Source organism: Staurois parvus, unplaced genomic scaffold, assembly GCF_062004578.1.
Source record: "Staurois parvus isolate SC_StPar_1 unplaced genomic scaffold, SC_StPar_1.0 ptg000029l, whole genome shotgun sequence".
Taxonomy (NCBI): domain Eukaryota; kingdom Metazoa; phylum Chordata; class Amphibia; order Anura; family Ranidae; genus Staurois; species Staurois parvus.
In genome coordinates, this window is record NW_028317825.1 from 9618366 (window position 1) to 9633025 (window position 14660).

Here is a 14660-nt window from a genome sequence, read left to right on the forward strand (position 1 = left end):
ACTTAAATAATATATGTGCTAAAATTATATAAAAAATTCATATAAGACCAGTCTGCCCCCAAATGGCTAAAACTGGTTATACATGTGCACACACAACAAAATAAAAAGTGACCAGGTGCTTGGGTACATAAATAGTGTCTTAATAAATATAAAAAAGGTTTTAAAATCACAGTGAATACTCATAAAAAGTGCGAAGTGTTTAAATAACAATCAATATACATATAATATAATCATGTGCAAAAAACATGCTATCACTCTTCTGTGAAGAAAATATATATATATATAGAAGTGCTTTTTCATTCAAATAGTGTCACTCCAGTGAATCAATCCTAAATATCCAGAGTGCCTCCTCACCTCCAACATTCGACCCCTAGAGGTCACAAATCATTTATTTAAATGATGTTCCAAAAACCGACATCAGGATATAACTTGCCCCACGATTCAAAATCTCAATATATACGATGCCTCAGCCATATGTCCATGGACCATGGAAGATTTAAGCACAAAGAGAGATCTCCATAGCGCAATATGTAGTTTTATTATAAAGAAAAAAGCAGATAGAAAACTCACATGTTCTTAGAAGTGTACAAGCAGTTTCCCCATATCCTATGGGTGTAATAGGAAATCGTGTTTGCCGAAAACCGGAAATACGGTTATTTATTTATTTTATTTAGTCTTTTAAAAAAAAAGCCTGGGAACTTCTGGGAGGGAGGAGAGAGACTGTGTGGGAGAGAGGGTATGTGCTGGATGCTGGTGCGGGGCTTGGCTGGTCTAGACCAGATCAGGTTGCATTGGAGAGCTGGATGGAAGGACTACAGATACAGTAGCTGGCATTGCTAACAAGCAGGAGAGCTGACCCTGCAGGCCGACAGATCATGGTTATATCCAGTTGTCTCTATTGAACAGGTTTTCAGTAGAGTCTTCTGCTCTGATCCCCACTACTATAAAATGTATATTTAGCATTTCTACGTGGCATCCACACATGTATGTGATTTTATTCTTGCTGAACATGATATTACATTTTTATAGGTTTTGCATTTTTTTTGGGCTGAAACAGTAGATTTGTTCCAAATAATAGATTTTATTATAAATCGCAGCGATACATGCAGTAATTTGCAAACCAACGATCTAGTAGCCATCTTTATACTCTAAGATGTGGAAGAATTGTTGTATTTATATAGATTTTATATCATTAGGTATGGAAATGGAGAATCCATTTATCTTTTGACTGTTCTTTATTTCTTTACCATAGTAGTTCTGGTTTAGGCAGCAATTTCTAAAGCGATTCTTGCCCCCCCCCCCCCCCCCCCACCTCCTTTCCTCCCAAACAAGTGCTATAAAAAAAATTTTTTATGTTTATTTTTATATTGAGAATGCAGGTAGCAAAGAGAGTGACTGCAACATTTTGCCAGTAAGGCAACCTAGAAATGACAATTTACAGTTTGGTAGTATAATTTGAAGACAAAATAGGAGTATTGGGTAGACATTAAAAACATTTGGATGGATGACGTGCTATATTTATCTTTAACCACTTGCCCTCCTGAGGATTTACCCCCCTTCCTGACCAGGCCATTTATTGCGTTACGGAGCTGCATTACTTTAACTGACAATTGCACGGTCATGCAGCGCTGCACCCAAATGAAATTTATATCCTTTTATCCACATGCATTGAGCTTTGTTTCAGGGGTATTTGATAGCCTGTGCATTTTTTTTTTTTGCTAAAAAAAAAAAGACCAACAATTTTGAGAAAAAAATAGTATTTTTGACTTTTTGCTATTAAACATGTCCAGTAAAATTGTAAAAATCAGATTTTGTCCTAAATTTAGGCCAAAATGTATTCTGTTGCATGCCTTTGCTTAAAAAAATCCCAATATGTGTAAATTAATTGGTTTACGTGAAAGTTTTGGCTTTTACAAATGGCGGTATAGATACTGGAATTTGTTTAATTTTTTTACAGTTTTACTAGTAATGGGGGTGATCAGCGACTTATAGTGGGACTGCGGCAGGCATTCTGACCCTGGGATAACTGACTTGGCGTCACTGACATCCCCATTGGCACCAATACAGTGATCAGTGCTAAAGAAAAGCACTGACACCGTACTAAAGGAACTGGGCTGGAAGGGGTTAACATGGGAACGATCAAAGGGTTAACTGTGTGCTGGGAGCGTTTTACATAGGGGCCATGCCAGTGTGCTTCACTGCAAGCACACTGCTTTGGATGGCTGTGCTGTGCAAGAACAACTTGGGACTGCACTGCAGTGTGGTGCAATTAAATGCAGACATGCTACATTTTATCACAGCGCCATGAATGAAGCAGGTATTTTGTACACGTCAAATAAAGTTTTGACAAGCAAAAAAAAAGAAGGGAGCTGAATCACGCTCCACACTGCCCCCTAGCACAGCCGGCAATGGACAGCTGCTAGAGCAGTAAAGCACTTCAGCAGATGTCCATTAAAGTAGAAACTTAATCCTCACTAAAAAATTACACTTGTGCAACAATCAATATGAGTACAAACCAATCAGTATACAAACTTGATGACAGTAAAATCTGAGTAAATGGCTACTGTTGTATGGGGGCCCAACAGCAGCAGCAAGCCACTTGTAAAAGCAAGTAGTCTTTATTTGAAAATGCGAACAGTTAAAAAACAAAACAGTTTTGGCAAAAGAACACAACACAGGCCCTCTCTGGTTCAATGACTCAAAACAAGATAATGGCGCAACGCCACCATACTGGTTCCACAATGGGGTTTTGGGTTTTCCTGCCTGCTCTAGGGGTCCCAAAGAGGAGACTCTCACAGTCAGCGACCTTGGCTCAGTCCCAAGCTTAGCTCACCCCGTTCACTTATGCTAGGTTTACACATGTGTGGCCATGCAGGCCGCAATTCGCACTGGCATGAGAGCCTATTCATTTGAATGGGCTTTCATGCCCCGAGACACACAGAAAAGAAGTCCCTGCACTATTTTTTATATCGCAGCCTGCACAGCAACCAAGATTCCCAGTACAGGTGGGATTTCCAGTGTGGGTAGCGTGCAATTAGGATTAATGACTCCTGCCCGGGGGTCCCACATTTCTCAGTATGGGTGGTTTTGGCTGCCGGTACTTGTGCAGGTCCTGCAGCGGCACCACCCACACAGATGTGAACCTAGCCTCAGACATGTCCAGCTCACTCTCTCAATGGCAAATGCCGACTGATTCTTCTTCTTCCTTTTATGGACTCACACACAGACTGGTGAACCCTTTTAGGGCCAACATCCCTTTCATCAGGGTATGGAGGTTCTTCCCACTCAAAACTCTTTGAACCTCCGAAATTCTAGGTCCCTAATAAAGAGCAAATAATCCAGAGAATACTGAAAGCCAGTCCTCTCCTCTCTAGCTGTTCTAACCTGGAACTCTTCACCCTGCATGGGTGAGAACCCCTGTGTACTCAACATACCTTCCAATCGTCCCCTTTAAATTGACTACAAGCCAAATAGTTGGGGAATATACCGGCTGTTCAGGACCCAACCCTGGCGTCACGTACACAACTTAAAAAGCAATTTCAGGAAACAAGAAAATCAATTAATTGGCTTGTAATGCGTTCCAGTAACCTACAACTGTGCTAAAATCTGAAAGTTCGCTCTATTAATAGAAATCTGTTTTGTATAATATACCTTATTCATTTAGACCACCCTACATAGTAAGTAGGCAAAAGAGGTACAGAAACTGCAACATTTGCAAAATCCAAAATATTGATAAATGGAACTAAAATATTAAAACTCATGGGATTTACAATAGTATTGTGAGGGTCTGATTCTGCAGGCCTGCATTCAACAGGAGCAAGTGGCCCCTTATCCAACTCAAAACCCATTTTTAACACCTGAACCCGCTCCATCTTCCTTACCCAGATATCTGGTTTGGCATATTTTTCTTTACAAAGATCAGTTTTTCTTACCTCTATGCTGCAGCACAGCTGCAGCTGTCCCACATTGGCTCTGAGCCCGAGAACTGAGCGATCAGATGACCACTGATTGCTCAGTTCTTGCTCAGCTGTAAGCAGAGAGTGGTAACTGTCAGTCACCAGCTCTCTGCTCTGCCCCTCCAGCGCTCACTGGAGGGCTGGGCTGGATAGGGGCAGGCACAGCTGGCTTTGGCTCTCAGTCAGCCTGGTGGATCCCGACAATATGGTTGGGATAATTCTACAGCCTGAAGCAGCTCTGTAACTTTACAGGACACGGGAGGGAAAAAGTAAGTTCACTTCTGTGACCCAGAAGAGAAGTACAGTCAAAAAAGCTTTGGCCATACTTCTTTTTTAACACTGTCTAACTTTACTCATAACAGTGCTACTGTGATGTCCCTCTATGGTAACCCTGAAGCTAAACTCCAAGCAAATATAAAAGACAAAAATAATGCAGCGTTATATTCATTAATACATGTTCCAATGCAGTTTCATAAATGCAAGCAATTTTATATCAGCTCATTGCAGTCCTCATACATCAGAACTCATACTTGGAGAGGAAACAGCAACACAATCAGCCAATCAGATGTGTTGCAGGAGCATGCTGATAGGAGGAGGTACATAAGTATAAGTATTTCATTTTGTATATTTAGTTGTTTGCCTGGTGTTCAGCATTATCTCTGGATGGATATTCGACACATGGCCTAAAAACGATACATATAATACAACCATTTTCTTGCATGCTACAGTAGGTACAGACAGATGTCAACCAATTATATAAATGCATAGACACTGGCATTCTTGCTAACACATCATTCATTAGACTTTTTGCTTTTATAATAGGTATTTTACATTTTGAAAGCAAAAACTATAGTAACCTTCAGTTCAGCCATGATTGTAGAGATGTTGACTTATAAAATAAATGAACACCTACACTAGGTACATGTATATATTATATATATGTGTACACATCTGGCTAAATGTAGATATATGCATTGGCATTCATCACAAACTCACTGGATATGTCACCTTTGTCATTTTTAAAGATGCTAAATTTAGACTAGGATTGTTTCCTAATTACAATGAAAAATCACCCTGCAGTTTACCCTAAAGCCCTTAATGAGATCAGGCGATGAAAAATAATTAATCTTGTCCAGCGCTGTATGAAGTGGTTCAAGATTGTTACTCGCAGGAAAACAAATACAAAAAATAACGTGTAAACATTTTTTTAATCTGCCATAATGATTATGGACAGTATGATAATAATAATAAGTTAGACGTATTTACCATTCAGTGTATAGGCATGTGGACAAATAGGGGGGAGGTAAGGAGATCTGAACAATCTGCCCTCATAGACTATGTTTACTGTGCTGCCTACTTTAACACTAAGTCCATATGACCACAGATTTCCATATATTTCTGAAAAATTAAAATAATCATAAGCTGTGCTGCCCTAGGACCCTTCTTTATAGATGTGACTTCTACTGCCTATGCTGATTTGTGGCTGGGATCTCCACTTGTTCTTTTTCTGGAGGTTTGCACAAGATGCCGGTGACGTCTTAACTTTTCACTGCCATTTGACCAGAAAATTCACATTTTGAATAGTCCAACGATAATACTGACTTACGAGTATTGTGACAACATTTATTTTACTTACAGCAGGGTAAAGATCTCATATCCTAGATTGTAAGTTCCGAGGAGCAGGGCCCTCCTATCCCTTTTGTATTGAACTGTATTGTTGCTGTATTGTCTCCCTTATATTGTAAAGTGCTGAGCAAACTGTTGCCGCTATATAAACCCTGTATAATAATAATAATAATAATAATAATGATGATGAACAAGTAGACATTTAAAAAAAACAGGCAAATCACTGATTTACAAATTTTTCAATCTTCATGAAAATTTCCATGAAGATCTGTCCAGTCCTCATCACCATAAGTACTTTATGTTACTTTTTTAATGGCATTAACAAGTCAATTTTCAAGCAAGCTTTCTGAGGTCTACAACTTTCCTCATGGTCCAAGATGTTACTGATCAGGTGCTGTTTGCACCACAAAGAAGGAGGTAGAACTTTGAAAGCTTGTCTTGAAAAATGCTGTGAGTTGTTCAAAATATGGAATAATGATTGCCTAGATTCCTGAATTGTATTATTCTATATGAATTACATGGAAATATTTAGAACAATCAGAAAGTGATGAATTGGCAATTCTCTTAATTCCGTCATCAATAATACTAAGCAGTCATAGCAATTTTCAACCAGTTTTAAAAGCAAATACAATAAAATGGCTCAAGCTAGTCTACCAGTCAGCCTATAGGTCACTTCACTGTGTTGAAAGAAACTGTTGGTGGTAGGTTTAATCCACTCTTTTAGTTACCATTGTAAGCAAGGGCTGGCTAAAAATGCTTAAAATTGCCTGAAGATTTCCACAAGTGGTCAGCTAAACTGGGGTACAAGTATGCAGGCAGAAATCAACATCACTACAGCATACCCAATACAAGCTATACCATTTTTTAAAAGAACCTGGATCAGGACTGGAGTATGAGCAGTGCTGTTTAGGTGAGAGTTAGAGGGTCAGGGTCACCCTAAATCTGATATTTTGTCAAATGGTCTCCAGAACTCCAACCAAAAATAACAACATTAAAATGGATAGCTCCTAAAAGATAAAATATCAAAACAAGCTTTCGCTGGCTGCAATATCCAGGTTCAATCAAGTTCCTTCACAGTACTTTTTTCTACCCCTACATGTCCTCTGTGAGTTATGGCCAGCATCATTCACCTACTCCCTCTGAGCCAGGTCATCCTGGATCCACCCCAGCCTGTGACTGGACAGTGAAAAGAGAAGCAGCACAGTTACTCTCAGTTCTCTCTCTCACTCTCCAGTCATGCTGTTCAGGGACTGCAATGAGGCTACACATTGACGCATTGTAAAAATATGCTTAATAATGTATTGACTACAAAGTTGAATAAATTCAGCTTCAACATTATTTTCTGAGTATGCAGTGTGTCAGATTTGGGACTTTACAAGCATCAAGTATCCCTAACACTCCAGCTATACTGTCTGCTCAGACAAAGCAAAGTAATGTAACATACGGTAAGTGTCCATATTAGAAAATATTTTAACACAGGAGATCACAAGTAGGATATAGACAAGAATGCCTTGGTGGGCACAGGTAGGTAACAACATCTTTACCATTGACCAAACTTGAAATGGCTACAACACATACTGTGTGTAGGGAGTACTGAAACCCAGCATCCACTTTAACACCCTGCTAAACTTTGTCTGGCAAAACTACATCTGGGAATTAAAAAAAACCCAGAATGATATATGAGCTCCAGAAAGGTCCTACAAAAGGCATAATGCACATACAGGGACATGTTTTTCTGTTCCCCCACCCCCTCCCCAGCTGACTTGCCCTTTACTCCCATGCTGCTCTATTATTTTGCCCAGCATGGGCAAAGAGCAGGTTCAGTTTAAAGTCAGATTAATGATCTTGATGAAAAGGGTGCACAGAAACCTTCCAAATGAGCCCCCAGCCAGGGCTTCACTCACAGAGAGATTAAAGCTGGTTGCTCACCAGTACAATTTTGTTCAAAATGTTAAATTTTTTTTGCATATTCATCAGATTTTCTGATGAGATTTTTTTTTGGTTGGTGGGATCAAACTGAGGCTCAGTGTCAACCATAGTGACAAGGTTATTTAGAGGAGAATGATGGATTTTTTTTTTCAAACACTATAATGTGAATGTGTTTTTTTCCAGGAAAAATCAAACATATCGTAGTGCACATGTAGGCACACAAGAAACCAGTTTACCACATCTTGGATTCCATTCTGGATGAAATTTGAAGGGTTTTTGAACTTGTTGCCTCAATGATGGCAAGATCAAATGCCCCGACTTTTCCATATGAATGTTTGAATATTCAAACAAAATTCTATTGGTGTATGGCCAGCTTAAAGCCAAACTAAACCAATTCATTTAACTGCTTCCCCAAACTGTTACATTAAAGGCATGTCAGAAACAATAAATGTTACAGGTGGAGATTTACTAAAACTGGAGCACTCAGAATCTGGTGCAGCTGTGCATGGTAGCCAATCAGCTTCGAACGTCAGCTTGTCCAATTAAGCTTTGGCAATAAAACCTGGAAGCTGGTTGGTTTCTATGCAAACTTGCATCAGATTTTGCACTCTCCAGGTTTAGTAAATAATCCCCCCCCCCCCCTTCTCCATAGTGTCTTGTGCTCTCAACTGAACAGTCAAGCCATGGCTGGTGCCATAACTGCTCACATGTGCAGCACAAAGGGAACTGCAGATCAAACAGAGGCTAACATGACAGCTTCCTTGACTGTAAACTGTGTGTGTTTAGTTCCACTTTTGGGCCCCATTCACACAGGGCTTTTATGCAGCTCTCCTACACACCTTTCCTCCTGGCAGCAGGGTTTTAGTAGAAAAAACACTTGATGCTGGCAAATGCATCTACAAGAATGTAGGCACGTCAAGCTCTTGGACGTTAATTCATTTCACTGGCCAGAATAATATTTTTTTGGCCATTGAAATGAGTTAAATGCTGCTTCTTGTGGACACATTGGCAGTGGAGTTTTTTTCTACCTCTAAATGCTTCTAAATGTCTGTGTATTCATGGAAACATAAGCTGATATGGAGGGGCATTTAGAGGCAAAAAAAAAATGCCAGATGCTCCTTAAGCCTAGGTTCACACTGAGCATGTGAATAGCATAGGAATCGCACCACATTCCTGTGCAAATCACATGCGATTATGTGCAGTGTGATTTGAGCACATTAATTTTGAATGGCTCAGATCACACCTCATGCACACCAAAAATTGCCTGCAGCATTTTCGGGAATGCACTAGAATGTGATCGCATGGTCGTTTTGTACCATGCAATCCAGTTCAAGCAAAGGCACTGCATCTGAAACCTGCTTTTCAGGTGTCTTTAGCTTTGAATTGACACCCGCAGCTGATCGCAGAATACGTTGCGTTTGCAGTGTGGTATGGGGAACACACAGAGATCGCAATGTTTCCTGCACCGCACAAGTGTGAACTGGGGCTTAAGCAGTGGTTTTAAAGTGTTACTAAACCCAGGACCCTGCATTCACTATATCTGGTCTCCCACAGTACACACAACATGGAAGTTCAATTATTTTAGTAAATATAAACTGCTAAATACCTTTTCTCATCATCAGTTAGAGCAGTCTTGTGATTTCAGCTAAGCACTGGTTAAAGCTTATAGGAGGAGTTTTCGTTCTGCTCTAGGAGGATGCAGAACCCTTGGCCTCTGTCTGTACAGTGCGGGTGGGCTCTGTGCTGATCACATGCACTCTCCCAAGAAAAAAAAACCTCTCTAGCAATACACACTAAATTGAGCATGTGCAGAAGGGCTACAAGTTCAGGAGATAGGATGGGGAAATTTGAACAAAAGGAAGGGCAGAGAAGAAAGGATCAAACAGCCTTTTTACACAATGCAGAGGATTAACCCCTTAGGTTCCACAGTCAGTATAACAAGCATGATTTTTTGCATATACAGACTGATTTAACTGTTGTGGGCAGGGGCGGACTGACAACTCATGAGTCCCCGGGCAATAGGGGATCATGGGGCCCCTGTGTCCTTGCCCAAACTCAAAAAAGCCTATGAAAAAGGTACCAGGGGCATCTCATGGGGCCCCTTACTGACCCAGGGCCCTCGGGCAGTGCCCGAGTTTCCAAATGATCATTCCGCCCCTGGTTGTGGGTTTAGTAACCCTTTAAGCCACCACTCACCCCCTCCACTGTCTTTGCTAAAGATTGCAATAAGCAATCCCAAAGTCATCCAATCTGCATTATTTATACTGGCATTGCCAGTCACAACAAACATCAATGACCTATAAGTACAGTACATCCTCCCATATGAAGTGATAGGTTGTAACATAGCTTTGACCAGTCAGCCCATTCCCTGGTTTACAGCAGGAACATGGAGGTTGTACCTGAGCCCCCTTGACATCCACTGAGCCCAAGGCTCTAGCCTTGGCTGCATTGTCGATCATCCAGCTCTGGCTCCTCCGCATATAAAATTGGAACCTAAGAATTGACATACATTTCAAAGATGCTGAAAACCATTCTCAGCTGTACATTCTATAGTAAGACAGACACAGAGGATGTTCTGTTTCCAGTATGTGTCTTTTTCATCTGGGGTCCAGGCTCCCCGCTGTAACACCTGGCCAAAATCCTTCCTGTTTCATGGATGAAGAAAAGCATATTTCTGGAACAGAGGATTCTTTGTAGTCCTGACTGGTACAATACGCAGGATTCTGCCATTTCAGTGCAGCACAGTTTAAATGCAAGTCTGTATTTTGATAACATTCTGACATTTATTCTGTTGTGCTCAGACTGTTCCAGGCTATAAAATCATCCATAAATGATTTTTATTCCATAAACCCAGCATGCAAACATCTGTTCTTAAATGGCAAAAAAAGTTTTCACATGGCAACCAGAGATGCATTAGGCTTTCATTGTATGGTAGGTAAAAATGATGAAAATTCTGCCATTGGGAGATCACTGTTCAAAGTTTTCCAGCTGCTATACAAAGGATTTAAAACTACTACATGCAATGTACAGAGAAAGTTAACCTGATCCAATCATAAAAAGAAGAAAAAAAACTATTAACAATAGCTAGGGGCTATTCACACGGCAATGCTGTGCCTGCCGTTCTCACATTGACATGCCAGTGATGTCATTTTACAATGGATTCTTGCCTTAGTTTAAACCTTGAAAACAGATCAGTTAAAGCTCAAGCTAACCAAGGTGAACAGCAATCCAGCAGTTATGCCAAAATGTTCCTTTGGATGTGGGAGGGAGAGATGGAAAAGAAACGTGGCACAGGGAGCAGATCACAAACCCTCAATAATGTGGAAAGCTGGGACTTGTAGTTCTGTCATCAAACCTCAACATTAAGACCTACATAATAAAATTGAGTCTGCATGATGTTCTCATTATATGGGAAATTCTGTAAAGGTGCACATCTTTATCATTATTATTTATGGTTCAGGAGGGCAGTATTTTCAATATGGGATCAAGCTAGGATTAAGAAGACGAAGAGATGAACCAAACTAGCGGGAGGAAAGTTCAAAACTAATCTTAGAAAGTGTTATTGTATGGAAAGAGTAGTTGATGCCTGGAATAGACTTCCAGCAGAGGTAGTGAGTCAGTCAACAGTAAGTAAATTCAAACAGGCTTGGGACAAACATAGAGCTACAGTATACTCAGAAAAAAAATGAAAAAAGATAATCATAAATAAATTTAAAAAAATTAAAATGATGCAGACCCGATGGACCGCTTGGTCTTTTTTTCTGCTATCACTGTTCTTTGTCACACCTGAGCGTTTCTCTGCTTGTTTCCCTGCAGCTGACAATGCCGGACATGCAGAATCCTATTCTTTCTAATTGTTCAGGTTCGTACTTGTATGTTCAATCACCCTATGCGCAAAAAATGTACCTGAGTCCCATCGACTACAACGGGAGCATCTGATAAATGCATAATATGCATGTTTATTGTGCATGTTTTTACCCCTAAAGAACTCCTCTCCTCCTATAGAACCACCCTCCTCCCCTTGGCCAACTCAGTAGACAAACTCCTGAAGCTTGAATACACGTGCAAAACTGCTTGTAAAATGGCTGTTATACGCCTGTAAAACACCTCTAAAACACCTGAAAAAATGATACACCATGGAACGATAAGGCCCAATATATAGACTCTCATTTCTCAGGTTTATTTATTTAATTTTTTTTGCCAGTAAAGGTTTATTATTAATAATGTGTACATGGGATTTTATTATGGAAATTAGTTAATTATGTATCGCACCATTCAGGGACTTCTAATGGGAACTCCAAAGACATGCTGGTAGGTTAATTGGCTCCTGTCTAAATTGGCCCTAGTATGTGTATGTATGAATGCAAGTTAGGGACTTTAGAGTGTACGCTCCTTGATGGTTAAGGACTGATGTGAATGTACAATATATATATACATGTAAAGCGCTGCGTAAATTGACGGCGCTATATAAGTACCTGTAATAAATAAATAAAATGTATGTTTTTAAACAATGACAACACAAGTCTCTTATCTTATCATTCAGTGAAGCTAGCCATACAAGCAACCGAAATTCCAGAATGATTTAAAATACAATCTTATTATCAATTAATTTATGGTCCAGGAGAAAAATAGGATCAGCAGAAAATCATCCGATGTATCATACATTTATCAATCATATCGATCTGTCCTCTTTCCTAAAATCAGATTTTCAGTCCACACCGATCAGAACAACTTCTATGAAACTGATCAGTTTTTCTCAAAATCAGTTAATGACAAAGTATGTTTCTTTTCAATAAATCACAGATTTGATCATATTGTCCAACTCTGTGAAGAATTGAACAATCGGATCATGACTTGTATAGCCACCATAATTGTGGGTGCCCCTACCAACTCAACAAAACTTATTTACTCAAGCAGCTTTTGTCAAAGGAGATGGGCTAAAAGTTGTTGGCTGCAGTGAGCTGCAGGCGCAGTTCAGGTTATCTGACATCTGGCGCTGTCAGAATACAATCACCTGGTAGGGGGACTTATCCATCTATGCCATTTGTGCGGATGGAAAAATACATTCCATTTCTATCCTTCAGCCCACAGGTGGAACGAAAGAAATCTGTTAGTGTATGGCCAGCATGAGCCTGTTTTTTTTGTTCTAAACTGATTAAAGCTGTCACAGATCTTCCAAGGTGGCGCTGAAATCTCTTCCTTTAGGAAACCATTCATACTTTCTTTCCAGATTTCCAATGAAATGATTTCCAGGATGTTCATTGGTTTGCAGTGTATTGTACAGCGTGCACAATACACTGCAAATGGCAGCCACCAAAATGACCACATTGTCTCTGATACTTAGTACACACAAGGAGAAAATCGGACATAAAATACCACTTTCGAAGTGATCATCTGATAGTCTGATCGTTAGTACACAGTTTTCAAAAGCCGATTTGGACAGTTCATGCAAAATCATCCGAAAAGACAAGAATAAAAACTTTTCTTGTATGATACCAGAACAAATGATTTTCATATATATTCAGTACAGTATTCACCTGAAAAATCTAAGTAAGCAAGACAGCTCATGCTCAGAAACGAAAGAATACATTACAATACAATACATCACTTCTGAAGTTATATTCTGCCTTATGAGAGTTTTCCTAACTTTAGTAACCTCTTTATTTTCAATATGTGACTAGCATCCAACAAAAAAAAGGACGATCATTTGTCAAATATTCTCATTATTCAATAAAGCCTGTTGGAAAGCATATCTTACAGATAAAAGCCTATGACCCTAATAGTAGGGATAACCCTGAAGTGCCTATCTCTACAATATCAGATCAGCTGGTCTCCATCCCCTGTCTCCAGCCTGTCATAGTGGAAAGTTATAGGACTGAGAAGTTGCAAGGAGAGGATGGCACTCATACCTTAGTAGACAGGGATCCTTTCACCCACGGGTGCTGAGTGTTGGGGTTTGGCTGGCTCCCACCCCCAGGTGGTGGCTCTGATGATCTGGATGTAGGGAAGCCCCCTCTTTATCTGTCCTTTAGATGTGAGAGAACATGAGGTGGAGCTGAGGGCGGCTCTGAGCACACACAGCTGGACTGGGAGGGAGTCATTCCTCTTATTACTCACCCTGGAGATGTGGCATTCCTAGGAGCTCCTGCAGATGTGAGATCTGCTGTCACACTCCATCACAATACTACACAGGACAATAAACAGTCCATATATCAAGAGAGGTCCCTTCTCTGGTTATATCTCTGCTGATCAACAATATTAACATTACCATCAATATTTATAATCACGTTTTCTTACATATTGTTGTTTTGTTATAATTGCTTTTGTGTTTTTGGTGTCTCTTTTAATGGTCAACAAAAACCCAGGCTGTTGTATTAGATTTGTGTGGCTGATGGCATATTGAAAAACAAATGTATATCTCTGTATATCTCTGGGAATCTCCATTGGATCTCTTCTGTGTTATCGCTTTTATTTCGTAACAGTGCATAGAATTAAAGAATGTTATTAAATGTATTTATTACAGGTTTTTATATAGTGACAACAATTTACACAGTGCTTTACATACTGTACATTCATATCAAACACACGCAAAACACTGTGCACTAATGTGCAAATCTCTTCTCAGATTGTCATATAGTAACCACATAACATCATAAAAAACAATGCTTACAAAGAGTAATAATCACACTTTTGGATGAGGGGGTACATTTTTGGACACTCTGTAATTCATATATTTTATCTATATTATCACTCTTTATAGTGATTTTCTAAGCACTGTTTTTTTATGTTATATATATTCATATCAATCTTTGTTGTAAAGGAGCTTGCAATCTAAGGCGCCTATCTCACATACGGTAGACACACACACAAACTAGGGCTAGTTTAAAGCTTAACGTCTGGAAAACTAAAAGTCCTCCCATGCAGTGGGGCTGCACTGCAAGGGTTAACAGCTCATTTCTGTCTAGAGGTCAGTAAAAGCACATTACCTGACCCTCTGCTCTCCAGGCAGATGGTACTCCCAGCAGTGGACTGTCCCTCAACCTCTTTAAGTACAATGCAGGGCTATGGTCCCTTCATCAGTCTCAATGATGTTGGAGGACCTTACCAGGGAAGAACAGTCTAGCAGTACATAGGAACCTGCAGGAGCAG

At 39.9% G+C, this 14660-nt stretch overlaps 1 protein-coding gene across 2 annotated transcripts in view; it reads right to left on the bottom strand.

Moving 5' to 3' along the window:
* SERPINF1 (serpin family F member 1) overlaps nt 1–13577 on the bottom strand; it is a 108770-nt gene extending 95193 nt beyond the window's left edge. Inside the window, exon 1 of one of the 2 annotated variants that reach the window (XM_089657737.1) lies at nt 13421–13577. The gene's annotated coding sequence lies outside the window, so the exon portion shown is untranslated. The remainder of the gene's footprint in view (nt 1–13420) is intronic. The other variant, XM_089657747.1, reaches the window with a different exon arrangement.
* Nucleotides 13578–14660: the final 1083 nt, after the last annotated feature.